This window comes from Chrysemys picta, chromosome 10, assembly GCF_011386835.1.
Source record: "Chrysemys picta bellii isolate R12L10 chromosome 10, ASM1138683v2, whole genome shotgun sequence".
In the NCBI taxonomy this organism is placed as follows: Eukaryota; Metazoa; Chordata; order Testudines; family Emydidae; genus Chrysemys; species Chrysemys picta.
Window position 1 is genome coordinate 69,863,277 of NC_088800.1, and position 15,922 is coordinate 69,879,198.

The following is a 15,922-nucleotide window of genomic DNA, read 5'->3' on the forward strand; positions in this document are numbered from 1 at the left end:
TTGTTTAGAAGGCTACTATCGGTCAATGTTTGACTTGAAGAAATGCCACCCATAAAAGGTGTCACCAGACAGAGATGAACTTCTGCTTGCTACCCGACACTGCACAGCATATTGTTTCTCTGTTCCATGGCAGCCAGGAAGGGTTGCCTTTAAGTGTTGCCCCATTGATTTAAGTTATGAATCAAGTTGTTTTTACTTTTCTGTAACATTTATGCACGTAGGAGGCTGTTTCAGTCCGTAGGTCCAAGGAATAAGGACTCTTCATAGCCATATTTTTTTTTAGTTGCCGTCTGTAAAGATTTAAGAACCAGGCAAGGAGAAAATCAGTGAGACCTTTTGCCATTGAGCTGGATTAATGGGTAGCACTGGCAGGCTGGAGAACCATGCAATGTGTGTTAGCTGCTACAAATGATACCGTGAAATGCAAGTCATTTGGCTTGAGTGGGTGGGGTGAGAATGTGTTGCATTAATTTACAGACTCTGAATAATCAGTTGCAATACCATGATTTTTTCAGAATGCTGGCCTTGGCAAGCTTTTAGCATTACATCCAAGTGGGAGGTATGCTTCTTACTTTGAAGTGAAGACAGTTTTACTATTTACTGCTTTCAGAAAATGGCGTACCTTATGGCTTAGAGCTTTCCTTGTGTTGTGGCATATTCATGCCTGACACTTAAAAAGACTTGTAAGTTCTTTGGAATAGCTTGCTAAAACCAGTATTGTTTCCCTTGTGCCATGTAAGTGAAGCATTTAACCCTTAGACCCTGAAGGAAGGGAAGTATGTTTCTGAAGAGATGAACTGAGTTTATCATCTGTCTGGGCCAGGGGCGGGCAAACTTTTTGGCCTGAATGCCTCATCGGGTTTAGGAAATTGTATGGAAGGCCGGTTAGGGGAGGGGGTCATGGCCCAGCCCCCACACCCTATCCACTCCACCCCCCCGGGACTTCTGCCCCATCCAACCCCCCTGTTCCCTGACGTGCCCGCCCCCCAGAACCCCTGCCCCATCTGCCCCCCCCCACTCCCTGTCCCCTGACCGCCCCCAGAACCCCTGTCCCTGACTGCCCCCCACTGTCCCATCCAACCCCTCCTCTCATTCCTGATGGCCCCCCGGGACCCCTGCCCCATCCAACCACCCCTTCTCTCTGTCCCCTGACTGCCCTGGGAACCTCTGCCCCTGACTGCCCCCCGCCGCCCCCATCCAATCCCCCCTCCTTCCTGACTGCCCCCCAGAGACCCCTGCCCCATCCAACCAACCCTTCTCCCTGTCCCCTGACTGTCCCCCCCCAAGACCTCTGCCCCTATTCAATCCCCCTGTTCCCCGCCCTCTGACCGCCCTAACCCCTATCCACACCCCCACCCCCTGACCACCCACCCAAACTCCCCTGCTCTCTATCCAACCCCCCCGCTCCCTGCCACCTTACCACCCTGCCTGGAGCACCGGTGGCTGGTGGCGCTCCAGCCACGCTGCCTGGCTGGAGCCAGCCACGCCGTTGCCACCACGCAGCACAGAGCACTGGTCAGGCCAGCCTCTGCAGCTGTGCTGCCCCAGAAGCTTGCAGCCCCGCTGCCCAGAGCATTGCGCCGGTGGCAGAGCGAGCTGAGGCTGTGGGGGAGGGGGAATAGCAGGGAACAGCTGGGGGCTAGCCTCCCGGGCCAGGAGCTCAGGGGCCGGGCAGGAGGGGCCCACGGGCCGGATGTGGCCCGCGGGCCGTAGTTTTTCCACCTCTGGTCTAAGCATTTATAGTATGCTTATCACTGTAGTATTTCAGGATGACTATACTGGTTTTTGGGTCCCCAAGAAGTGGCCTGCACTGTATTCCAGCACAGATCTCTCCTCTTTCTTCCCCCATCTCTCTAGACTTCTGTTAGGACCCACTGTGGCTATTTCAAGAGGCTCCTACTGAGTGGATGAAACGATGGCCAGACTCACTACTACTTGTTCTCAGCAGTCAGCCTATTTCCAGGCGTGAAGCCGCTCTGGGTTCTATGCCAAAAAGTCCCCATTCCCAGGCCCCATATGCTGCCTTTACTCTTCTAATTCTTGGCCTCATGGAGAGGTATGGAACCCAGTGTCTGGGTCAGCAGCTTGCAGTTGGAAAGTCAGTTGGGAGAATGAAGCTGATTCCTGTTTTTTTTTTTAAAAAGGTGGTGGTGGTGGTGGTGGTGGGGGCTCAGTGACACCCCCCACCCCTCAGTTCTTCCATTAGTCACAGACTCTGGGCCTTCCTAGTACAGCATCCCATTATGATATTACCCAAATGATTAAAGTTAGCTAATCCCTACTTTACAAGTGTCTATATAGACTCATGGCTAGTTTTCTAGGGGTTAAATACTGCTATGTCTATGCCTTTTATATTACAATAGAATGCTTGGTGCAAAATCTCCCATAAAGCAAATACTTTCACATATTTCAATTCTGTCCAGCTGTGGGATATGTAACTAGATTATTTCATCGCAACTGAAAAGATCAACCAGGAAAGCAATCTTGTGGAAAAAAAAACACCAACCAAGTCAAACCAACACAACACACATAAATTTGGCAAAAATATCTGGTATTTACTAATCACTTTCAGTTACAGTGATGAGATTATAGCTAGATTAGTAATGTTTGAGCTCAAAGTCAGAAAATGTGCATAGATACATTGCCATGTTGGAGAATTTAAGTGAAGTTTGATGTGCCTCTCGATTTTACATCAGTGTTGTCTTCACTAAAGCCCATATGGCTGGGCATTTGGTTCTGTGTTTCCATTTTTCCTATAATGGGTGCAGAATACTTGAAAAAACACTGGGCACATATTAGAGTTCAGCTGTAAGAGACAGCTAATGTATATGCTAGAACTGTGTATGATAGTTGGAAAAATCATGGGTAAAAATACAAATCTGGGTAGATGTGTTGTATGAAACAAACAAAAAATGTAAATTTGTTGGGCCCTTTTCTTAGAGTATCTGAGCAGTATTTTTTGAAAGTTTTCAGATTATGGGATCTTCAACTGGGATCAATCATGTAGTTCCGTTGACTACATTGGTTCCATTTACAGCAACTGAGGATCTGGCCCTTCAATATCAGTAATTTGAAGAATAAGGTCCTGATTCTCTCTTCATTTACGCTTGTGGTACTCTACAGATTTCATTGATGTTATTTACACTGGTTTACGTGGATGAAGAATCAGGCCCTATAGCTTTCCTAATTGCTCTATTTAAAGTTTCATGATCGTTAGTTACTAGCCTTTTTTTGGCTAACAAGTTTGTTGTTTTTATAATCTCATTGTGTCAATGTGTCACACTGGCTCTACCAGTTGAGCGCAGTTTTATAAGAATCCCGCTCTGTCTGCATCATGCCTCCCTGAGAGCCTGCATGTTTGTAGTTTGCAGCGGTTCGCAAGCATACTAAATGGGTTTCTTTCATCAGAAGTGTAAAACTTGGCTGTGAGGTAGGTTTGGAGAGACACACTGCCTTGCTGTTGCACAAAGAAAACTTTTGCTCCTGGGGGAAATGGCCAAGTTAGAGCTGTGATGCCAAATGTTAGAGGATGTTGTCCTAGGGAACGCTAGCCTTCTGAGAGATCTCAAACCTACTGGTAACAAGGTCTCATTGTACAGCAGGGAAACGTCTGCATCACCCTCATGATCTGTCCGTTCATGAGTAGAATTGTCATTAAAGTTTATTCATTGCCTGATTTTCCTTAGACGTGACCAGCCAATATGCCCTGCTCTGTTGTTCAACGCAGAAGGAAGCAGTTTGTAATAGATTGCTATAAAATGATGCAATAATCCCCCTGTGCAGGAAAAGTGTGATTAAGTGACATTTTTTTCATCCCAAGATATACATATGAAAGTAAGGAGCATGCTAATCCTTCCCAGATCCCATGCAATGAGGAAATTGGGCTGGGAGGAGTTAAGGATAGAAGCAGAGCTGCTGTTTGGTCTAACTAAGGCATTTATATGGTGTTTATTGTCTCACAAAATATTCTTTCTAGTCCCTTAGGTAGTTGCTTAAATCACGTTTTACTGCAGTTGTAGCATTTTTCTTGCAATATCCATCTAATGCACAGTATGCATCACTGTGGTAACTAGGCTCTGTTCTAACCTCTCAAAAACAAAACAAAACAAAAACTGTCCCATAAAGAACAGTTGGAAAAGCATTACAGTACATCTCCAGGCAGCACTAGTCTGAGATTTTAAGGGTTATTAGGACCTGTTAATTGTCAACAACTATATTATAGTGCCATGAAATACTCTTAAAATTAAGATTGCCATACCTGTGTATGTCTATGGGGCAAAATAATAGGATTCCAGTTGTCTATTAGTAAATAGGCATTTAGAGTCTGTGGGAATATGGCTGTTAAGTATCAGTATTTTAAGGAGGCTATGTGTTGGACAATGTTTAACAGAAGTGATGCTGCCTTTCCCATCTAGCGCATTCCTTCCTGTCTCTTTTAAAGCATCTTGTGTGACATAGTTACTCTTTCAAACTTGCACTTTTAACAAGTTTTCCTCTTGTGTTGTATCAGCTATTTTGGCTCATCTCAGCCAGTTAACTGCAGAATTATACCCCTAATATGCAAGCAGAGTACACCTTTACCCCGATATAACTCTGTCCTCGGGAGCCAAAAAATCTTGCCGCGTTATAGGTGAAACTGCGTTATATCGAACTTGCTTTGATCCACTGGAGTGCGCAGCCCCGCCCCCCTGGAGCGCTGCTTTACCGCGTTATATTCGAATTTGTGTTATATCGGGTCGCGTTATATTGGGGTAGGGTGTATTCTAATTTTTGCTTAAATTTCTTTAGCAAACTAAGTATTTGGGGCCCAATTAATTCCTGATGCAAATCATTGGAATTACACCAGGGATGCATATGGATTCTTAACTCTGCAGGTTTTCTAACTCAGTATCTTAGTTTTAGACAACAATAGAAATTGTGGAGAGTGTTTACTATCCATTTTTTTGTTTTTGGCAAAATCAGTTGAGAGAGAGCACCAGATTCAACCCTGGTATATGCAGGTGAAAGTGCATTGTTTGCTGTGGAATTATACCTGTTTACTCCAAGGCTAAATTTGACTGAAAATAGGGTTACCATATTTTGTGCCTCCAAATGGAGGACACTCCACGGGGGCCCGCCCCCGCCCCCGGCCCCGCCCCTGGCCCCTTCCCAAAGTCTCCGCCCCCTCCCCTGCTTCCCGCGAACATTTGATTCGCGGGAAGCCTGAAGCAGGTAAGGGGGAGTGTGGGGGGAGGAGGCGCGGCCCAGGCTGGCCTCCCGGCGGCGCCAGCCTGGGTCGGCTCGGGCCCTGGGGTGCCGGCCCGCCCAGCACTGCCGGTCCCCGGCCCGGCCCGGCGCACCCCCCGGCGGCCCGGCGCACCCCCCGGCGCCCGGCCCGGCAACCCCGGCTCCCGGACTGGCTCCCGGCCCCGCGACCCCGGCCCCGCGGGCCTGGCTCCCCGGCCCCGCGACCCCGGACCGGCTCCGCGACCCCGGCTCCCGGACCGGCTCCCGGCCCCGCGGGCCCGGACCCCCGGCTCCCGGCCCGGACCCCGGCCCGGCACCGCGCCCCCGGCTCTCCGCCTGGCCCCGCGCCCGGCCCGGCCCTGCGCCCCTGGTTCCCGGCCCGGCCCTGCGCCCCTGGACCCCGGCCCGGCACCGCGCGCCCGGCTCCTGGACCCCGGCCCGGCACCGCGCGCCCGGCCCGGCTCCCGGCCCAGCACCATGCCCCCGGCCCCGCACCGGCCCCGACACCAGCCAAATAGGCCCCGGCCGAGCCCCACCGAGCCCTCCCGATTTTCCCAGACATGCCCGGCTTTTGGGGATTTCCCCCCGGACGGGGATTTGAGCCCCCAAAAGCCGGACATGTCCGGGAAAATCCGGACGTATGGTAACCCTACTGAAAATCTTTACAACATACCAGTGTTACACGACCGTGCAAGGCCTTCAGATTGTGATGCTCATCACTCTGCCTGAGTGATCGTCATTGAATCCTAGTCACTTAGTGGTGACTCTTCTACAGATTACATGTTTACATTAGTATCTCTGCAGGGATCTTCTGTGTGGTAAATTCTTATCTGAGTAATTGAAGGGCTGTACCAAGACTCTAGCTGAGAATTTCCGGGAATAGAATGAGAGCTTTGTTTCTTTACACATTTCCCCTTTTTTTGGACTCTCATGACTTCTCTGGAACTTGAATTCACTTTAATTTTTTCTTTCAGCAGCTATTACATCATCTCCTGTACTCACCTCTTTGACTTTAACAAGGCATCTCCCCTTTTGTGTTCTCAAAACACTGCGCCTGTTGCTGATGAGAAAAGTGAAAGAAAAAGACTCAGGCTTGATTTCTGATTTAAAACAATCATGACATCTTTCTGTTGTGCGTGTGATAGTACTGATGGACAGCCTAATGATTCTTCGAACCAGGAGCCTAAATCCAGCAAGAGCACTCCCTTCCCCCATTCTCTCTCATTAGGGCTCTGAGCTCGCCGGCATAATTCAACAAAGCATATGGGCCTGAGTTTGATTTTCAGCATGCAAGTAGTTCCTGTTGACTATAATTGACTTCCAAGGGACCATTCATACTTAAAGTTAAGCACAGGCTTAAGTGTTTTGCTGGATCAGGCCAGAGGGTTCTGCACCGTGCAGGATTGAGTCCATGCTGAGCAAGTACTCCAAGACCCATGCTGTGGGCTCTGTTCAAATAGGACGGTTTGGTACTAGCTCCCAGAAACATGCAGATATGTTAGAAGTATGCCATACTGGTTTGGCTTTTGTTCCCCTTTTTTTTCAATAGGATCTGCTTGCTTGTTATGGCTTATGGTTCTAGAGGCCATAGACATGTCACTAAAGCTAAAATGTATAACCTCTCCATTTTGGGGTTTTATGTGTTGCTCTTATTTTGCCAGCTCCATGAAGGGAAAATCAATTCCCCCTCCAGTCTCCTCCTCAGAAACTCATTTCCTTGTTTCATTTTTAGGAAGTGAGTCTTTTCTTCTCTCTAGCTGAGTTTGGGAATGAGCCCCATGAGCAACTATTTAAGGAAGAAAATCTTTGCTACATATTAAAGATAATGGAATTTCTTAACCTTCAGCCCTTTCAAAACAATGACTTTTCATCTATAAATAACCGTGGATTATTTATACTTCTGCCTCCACTGATCTTAGTACAATGGCATTTTTAGCTTAATGGCAAATCCCTGACATCAAATACTGTGGACCCCAGTTCTGGTGCCAGAGGCAACTTCTCTCTGTCATTCATTCATTCATGAATGAATTTTGGGTATGTATTTTATAGCCTTCGAAAGCATCTGATTTGAGTATTTGATGACTTCTATATTTAGGTTACTGATATCTTAAAAGCATAACAATGGTATCAAATGTGATGATCTATATATCTTTGTGTCCAGTCAGATACATAACCATTTCAGCCACTCAAGCTATTGGCCAATTTGGCACCCCGCGCAGCATAGAATGTGCATTTGAAAGTAGATTTTTAGCTCTTATTTCCACTGAAGTACTTGGACTCATTTTTAACAAAGTAGCAGGAAAGTTAAGAAAAAATATAGTGTGAAATATCATATTTAAAAAGTTGTTAAGGAATCTCTGTATAAATAGTTTAAAAAAATAATAATCCCCCCCCTCCCCCCCGAGGAAGAATTGGAGAGTACTGATTAAAATGCTATGCATTTGCTCTGGGAATGATATTTTATATTCAAAGTAGTTCAGCGGAAAGAAAAGCTGAATTGACATATTTATAAACAAGTTGTTACTTCAGCTGTGAGATAATTGGTTGAGAAAACTGTATTACTATTCAAATATAGGGTCCTTTGTATTGTACTTTAAAGAAGGCCTGATACATTGTCTTTACATATAGAAACTATTGTAGGTGCAAATTGCTAATAGAATGACTTCAATTTCAGGCCTGTTTGCTCTTATATAAACTGAGTTTCCTATTTGTAACATTGAAATTCCCTTTCAGCCACAAAATATCACCTTCTTGTTTGTTCTGTTGTTTGAACAATTACTAATAAGTAATAGCTGTTAGGAAGATAACGCTAGGAATTGTCTGTTTTTATCAGAAAAGCCAGAGATATTTACCATATACTTAGTATATTGTTTAGATCTTCATTAGTATTATTTAAGGAAGGTGAAGTTGCATATTACTTTTTGAAAGGTTTCAGAGTAGCAGCCGTGTTAGTCTGTATCCGCAAAAAGAAGAACAGGAGGACTTGTGGCACCTTAGAGACTAACAAATTTATTAGAGCATAAGCTTTCGTGGACTACAGCCCACTTCTTCGGATGCATATAGAATGGAACATATATTGAGGAGATATATATACACACATACAGAGAGCATAAACAGGTGGGAGTTGTCTTACCACCTCTGAGAGGCCAATTAATTAAGAGAAAAAAAACTTTTGAAGTGATAATCAAGCTAGCCTAGTACAGACAGACAGTTAGATAACAAGTGTGAGAATACTAACAAGGGGAGACAGATTCAATGTATGCAAACTAGACACAATCAACTCCGGTTTGAATAAGGACTGGGAATGGCTGAGCCATTACAGACATTGAATCTGTCTCCCCTTGTTAGTATTCTCACACTTGTTATCTAACTGTCTGTCTGTACTAGGCTAGCTTGATTATCACTTCAAAAGTTTTTTTTTCTCTTAATTAATTGGCCTCTCAGAGGTGGTAAGACAACTCCCACCTGTTTATGCTCTCTGTATGTGTGTATATATATCTCCTCAATATATGTTCCATTCTATATGCATCCGAAGAAGTGGGCTGTAGTCCACGAAAGCTTATGCTCTAATAAATTTGTTAGTCTCTAAGGTGCCACAAGTCCTCCTGTTCTTCATATTACTTTTTGGAGGTGAGAAGGGGGTTCAGTCTGACTCCTCGCTCAGCTTGGGTGACTAGCTTGTCAGGAAACTTTGTCCCCTTCCATCTAGACAAGGACCTGGCCATAGTGATCCATGCAATTTGTCACATATAGGCTGGATTACTGTAACTCACTGTATATGAAGACGAATGTGAAGACAATGCACAGGTACCAGCTGGTATAGAATATAGCTGCCCACCTTCTCCATAGCTCAGGCTGCTGCAAACACACAATGCCAGTGCTCAAATCTCTCCACTGGCTCCCAGTCAGTTTCCCGTTAATTTTTTAAGCAATTTCAATGTCCATTTGAAAGCTCCTGAGCTGGTGTTTGACAATGTTACTCCATTCAAGTTGAGGCGTCTACATTGATGTGCACCAACTCATGATCTGGCCCAACGTGTATGTTTTTATTTCATTACTCTCAGTCATTGTATCAACCCATCAGCAACATGTTCTACTCACAGAATGCTTATAGCATTCTTTGCCCCAAAGGTGTCTTGGCTGCTCAAAAAACTGGGGGCCATTTGATTGAGCTACAAAAGGAACTGTTCAGCCAAATCAATTATAATTATTATTTATTACTGTGCTTAGGAACCCCAGTCATGGACCAGGATCCCATTGTAGTAGGTTCTGTACAAACAGAACAAAAAGTCCCTGTCCCAAAGATCTTACACTCTAAGTAGTAATACCAGTTCCTGCATGTCAGCAGATTCTTTGCTTCTGAATGATTCCATTCTGAAACAATGATGTGGTATCTGTATGTCCTCAGCTTGGTCATGTGCTGATGTGGACACCATATACTGTTTTGTGCAGGATTAAGAGGAAGACCTAGGTGCAGGAGGCTCTGATGATTGTCTTTCATACTGTCAGGGAGAAGAGGGGACTGGCATCTTGCTGCTGTTCTCTGCTGGGTCCGCAGTTCAGATCTCTAAGGGATATGATTATGTGGTGATTAGACATACTAGCTAAAAGGTGGATCAGAGTATTCTAGAAGTGAATTCGTGCTACTAGTGTTAGGAGGTCTCGGCAGTCAGGCAGTACTTTGTAACTCTCTGCTAAAAATATTTGCTCCATATACATGACATAAGGGCCAAATGCTTAAAAGTGGATAGAACAGGTGAATTTGCAACAAAAGTCTGGGCACCCATCATGCCTCAAAAAGCCCATATTTTTGCACTGAAAATACAGTGTGCCTCTGCAAATTGGATAAATGCACATGCACTGAGGTTTCTGTTAAAATCCTTACAGTTTTGCCTTTGCAAGCAGGTGTTCCTACAGTCTTCATTAGAACTGGTTGGAAATTTTCTGACACTTTTTTTTTGTTAGAAAATGCCAGTTTTTAGAAACCAGAACTGTTCATGGGAAAGGGTTGGCTTTGACAAATCTCCTGATTTTAAAATTTTATTGAAAAAATGTTTTGAAATTGTCTGTGTTCTGTTTCTACGTACTCAGTTTAATTTTTCCATTCTAAATGACTTTTCAGTTCAATTTATTCTAAAAAGTCAATGAAATCAAAACCTTTTTAAAATGATCTAAACAAAACATTTTGATTGATCTGAGCTGAAATGTTTTTGAATTATCATTTTGAAAATTGGAGATTTTGACTTCTTGCCCTGATTTAGGGTAAGAGTTTTTGAAATCACAAAAACTTTTGTGGAACAGGAAAACCATTTCCCACACACCTTTAGTCTTCATGATATGAGAAATATGGTTCCAAGGCTCCCCCATCTATATTTTTATGCCATAAAAATGAAATTCATTTAAAGAAAGGATGTAAAATCAGCAAGAGAACCCAGAAATCCACAGCCAAAATTTAAACTCTCTCATTAGTATGTTGCTTCTACTTCCTTGTCTTGTTCGCCGAAGCACACATGTAGGCCTGCAAGGGCTCTGCATCATGAACTGTGTGTGCTATGTTTGGAGTGGAAAGAGAATTGATGAGAATAATCTCAATCCAGAGATTAACCCATAAAGATTAAATGAGGTGTCCTATTTTGCATCAGGCATGAGTTCAGACTTCATGGATATAACTGAATTTTGCTTTGCTTTCTTTATCAAAATGTAATGGCGTCCTAGCAGTACATTTTGTGCTTTCTGTAAATCCAGAGCAGTTCTTACTTGTTTGGAAACTTCTGTTATAAGTATTCATTTAACATTTGCATAGAATGCCATAGTGTGTGCATTGTACTTTTATATAGCCAGTAGAGACAGTAGCTGCCCCAAGCAAGATAGATAGGACATTACACGAGTGGATGTGAAAGGATTTCAGTACTGTGTCCTGCTATAGCACATTTATTGGATTGTATGAATTTTCAATCTGCATTCAAAGATGCTAAAATTGTGCACAGATTTGAAATGATGATTTAATTGTTTTACAAATGAGTGTTTTCTTCAGCATACAAAACAGATGAATGAATCCCGAAAGGCCTTTTTCTGTGACTTTAACAGACGATTTCCTGACATTGTTATATTTCCTGGTTTAAGGCTATGAATAATTAGCTATTTTAGTAAAAAAATACTTTGAGGACTAGATGTCAACAGAAAAGCTATCAGTAAATTTGGAACAGCTTTGCATGTCAGGATGATTATAGCAGTGAATAAAAGGAATTACTAGCAAATTGAACCATGCAGTGTACAGTTCTTAACTTCAGCTTCCTCCAGTTTCTCCTGCTTCATTCCCCTGCTCTCCTAGGCTGTTCATGATATTATCAAGCTGGGAATTCTTCTTCACAAAATCCCTTACTGTGGACAACTGTTATCCAGCATTTACTCAAATAAGTTAATCAGTGCTCAGTCACTTGAAACTTCACCTTTAGGGCTCCCTCTGACGAGGCAGCCGCTCTTAATAATTAGCTCTTTTGTCTGATTTCCTGAAATGTGGAAAGCCACTTACTCCACAGCTTCAATTCCAAACTAGTGCCAGGAATCAAACTGGTCTGTTGGGTACAGCAGGTTCTCTGTGTACTTCCCATGTAGTAAACTGAGCCACCCCACTGGCTAAAAACACAAGAGGTCATTTTTTCTCATAGGTGATCAAACTATCACTGCAAGAAGAGTAACAAAATAGCTGTCAGTTCTGTGAAATGAACAGTTGCAGGTCGGTCAGGGTAATGTCAAGTGAATTACTAAAAAGACATTGGAGCCATTTTAGCTGGAGCATTAAAATGTCTTTTAAAATCCAGATGTTACATGGCACATAAAAGGGCATCAGAGTCTATGGAAATATAACTTAATCAGGGGCGTCATATGGGTTTTACGTAGGTAGGTGGGATTGAACAAATATTGAACTTGAAAATATAATTGTTTGTATTAGATCAGGGATCGGCATCTGCAGTGTCCGCAGGTTCGGCCGATCACAGTTTCCATTGGCCGTGGTTCACCGTTCCAGGTCAACGGGGGCTGCGGGAAGCAGCGGCCAGCATATCCCTTGGCCCACACTGCTTCCCGCAGCCCCCATTGGCCTGGAATGGTGAACCGCGGCCAGTGGGAGCTGCAATTGGCTGAACCTGAGGACGCTGCAGGTAAATAAACCATCCCGGCCCGCCAGCTGATTTCCCTGATGGGCCACATGCCAAAGGTTGCCGATCCCCGTATTAGATTTTATTTTTTTAAGAAACCTAATGGCCCGATTCTCCTCTTTCTATGCTGGTGTAAATGATGAGTAACACCACTGAGGTCAGTGGAGTTGCACTGATGATTAAGCATAAATGCAAAGATTATCACACTATCTATTTATATATGTAAGTTCTTCTAGAGGCACCCATCACATAGCATCTGAACTCAAGTACAAACCAGAGATATGATATGTAAAGAGACTGGAGTGTTCACTTGTGTCCCTCTTATTTAAATGGAAATCTGTGTTACCAACTGGTAAGATTTTTGGAGTATTAACACAAATTGGCTATCTTGATACCCTGAAAATGCAGGTTTTAAATTTCCCTCATCATGGATGCTGTAGTATCCATCCAGTGTTGTGTTTAAGCCACATTTCAGAAGAGAGACCCTGTGGCTTTTTTAGGAACTACACTGGATTGCTTACCGTCCAGACGTTCACCAGCACCTGGGTTGTTAAATATTCTGTCCTTGATGAAACTTGGGACCCATTTTGGGTTTGGTTGCACACATCTCTCTGCTTCTGCCATGCTAATAAATCATGTGCTGTGTAATAAGGGCTTGATCCAAAGGTCATTGTAGTCAATGGGATCAGGCCCTAATAAGAATGTCTTTTCTATACTGTGTATTTTTGCACTGGTATTGCGCTGCTGATATGGGGCAGTGGAACAAATATCTAATGTGGATATGCTGAACATTTGTATAAAAATATTGCTTACCCTGGTGTGTATCCCAGTTTCAAACTGAGTTAAGCTGCTCAAGTACAAGTAATGTTTACACCAGTGTAGCGAGCGCGCGCGCACACACACACACACGAGCAGGGTGTTCCAGGACAGCTATACCAGTGCAAAAAAATAAATAAAATAAAATAAATCCCTGTGTCCTAAGTGGTTGGCTGTTCATGAGCGGCTTACTGGCATGACATGAATGGATTGGTAACTAAATGAAGGATTGGCTTTGCTAATCACTGTGAGAATACTCTTTAATGAGTTTCTGAAGTCTTCTTAAGTGATCCCTGCCTACACTCGTTCTAATGAGACATTGTCCAAGGCATGAAATGGTAAAACTTGAATCTGGACTCAGCCCCTGAATAAAGGGCAGACAGCTTCTGCTATTCAATCACAAAAAATAATTTGTTTCTGGAATAATAAATATAATTGAGAGACAAAAGTATTTTATTGTCTACTTATCTTTTGCCTTGTCACTTAGTGTATCAGCTAGTTTGTAAAGCAAACCCCTGGACCTGATGCTGGACTTTGGGGTGTTTGGTGTTTAGAAGCCAGATGTGAATATTGCAGCTCTGGTATATAGAGCAGATAACTAATTTGGGGTCACTTCCAATTCATTCATTCATTCATTCATTCATTCTAGAAATAATGCAAGAAAATAAGGGGTGACAGCTATCAACACACTACAGGCAAGTTCAGATTTACTAACAGATTTGTCTTGCAAAAAGGCTGTTAGTTTATTATTAAACAGCGTAATTTGTTCATTGGGTTCTTTAAGATTGGTGTTATCAAGTCCACTGTGGTTCTAACATTTCCCAGGCAGAAATGCTGGAAATTATTTTTCCCAAACTTGTGGTTAACTATAAGCTTACATTGAGGAAAGAACTTTGTTCTTAAATGGTTTTTCAGGAACTTTATTGCATAAGCACACATAGTCTTTAATACTGAGGAGTGAAAGATGCAAACGAACAAAAAACATCTTGGAGAAATTTGAGGTCAGGTAGCAGGTTGAATGTTTTTTTTATCCCAGACAGATTGTTTTGTTTTGTTTCATTTGTGGCTGGGTATAGAGTTGTGACCTTTTTTCTTGGATGTGGACCTCTGTGTTTCTGTTACCCGCCAACTGGGTTTCTCAAATCTTTTTCACGTTGGGCTACCTTGTAGGGATATTAAAGAAGGTACTTACAGTGATTCCCCCAAGTGACAGTAACCCCCTCATAATTTGTCCCCCACACTTTAAAATCCAACAGTTTCACCAAGTACAAAAATCTCTTGGGTCTTCTGTTAAAATTTGTAAGCTACTGTCTATAGAAACCATTGATTGTATCTATCCTGTGAAAGATACTTTATTACTATGTAAAACTTACAAACAAGTTAATTAACTTTGTTCTTGAAGTAATTGATACAATGTAAACAAATACTATAAGCTGTTAAGTGACTTTCACTTCATTGTAACAGCAACGGCCCCTAGGACAGACCCCCACCCTCTGTGATTTAAAGGGCCGGGAGTCTCAAATGAATTCGCACACACCCCGAAAGTGGTGGAGACAGTAAATTAAAATATGGTTAAGATGTGAAATGTATGCTGATGAATGCTTGATATACATGAATGGTTAGAGAGGTGCCAGCCTAGAAAGGGAGTATCCATCAGCCAAAGAATGTGTCAAGTGGATGACCGGACAACCCCCGGAAGGTAAACTGGGATTCACCCCATCACCTGGAAGGATGAGAAACACAAACTTTGGACAGTTTCTCATCCTTCCAGGAATGTGTCCAGGAATGTGCCATCTGCTGATTGAGTCAGCAACAGCAGGATGAAACAGCTCCCATAGACTAACATAGGAATTAATTCCTATAAGAATGGACTCTCAAGACTGATGACTTTGAGTCTCTGGTTCTGCTGCCAACCTCCAGGAGCATCAGGTGCTCCTGACACAGACTCGGCTCCATCCTCATAACCAAGATACCTGGCCAGTAACTTGGCATGAGCAACTTTTAGGCTGGTAACTATAACACCTATACAGAACTTAAATGAATACTTGTGTAAATGAATACTTGTGTAAATGAATATATATATATAATGTGTGTGTGTGTGTGTATAAGAAATAAGTAGTGATAGAAGTAAGTAGTCAAACAACATTGTTTACTTTTATCTTTTGCTTTATCATTATATTTACAATAAATGTGGCATCTTTGCCTTATCCCTCTTAATAAGATCCTGCTGGTTTTTATTCTATTGGTATAACAACAACCTTTGAAGACCAGTCCGAACCATCAGCTAGTGGAGAGTGTAGCTGCTTACTCAGTGGTGCTTCTCATGCACAGCATATCACTATGATCTGTTCTGCAGTGCAGTAGTCATTCGTTTTCAGTGCAGTTGAAGGTGCTGATTCTAATCATAAAGACCTGCACTGTCTTACTTTGGATAGCAACTGTCTTTATGCACCAGGTCAGTTGGGATCCTCTTGTTAAGTGACCACACTTGAATTTGAGGCATTCCCAGTTGGGGCTCTCATCTCTGGAATTCACTTCTTATGTTGGTGTGAGGAAGCTAGAGTTTGCTGACCTTCAGGGGATGTTGCAGAGCAAATCTAATTTTTCCCATATGCATCAGCTTATGTATTACCAAGATGGTATTTTCTGCCTATGCTTCGGGCTAGGCATTTTGCATATTTTTTTGGACTTGCTGGCTTTTGTAACTTGCAATTTAAGGCTAG

The 15,922-nt window shown here is 43.2% G+C and overlaps 1 protein-coding gene across 1 annotated transcript in view; it reads left to right on the forward strand.

The window, feature by feature from the left end:
• The window catches only part of XYLT1 (xylosyltransferase 1), a 315,876-nt gene that overhangs the window by 43,123 nt on the left and 256,831 nt on the right, over positions 1-15,922 (forward strand). The window lies entirely within an intron of this gene.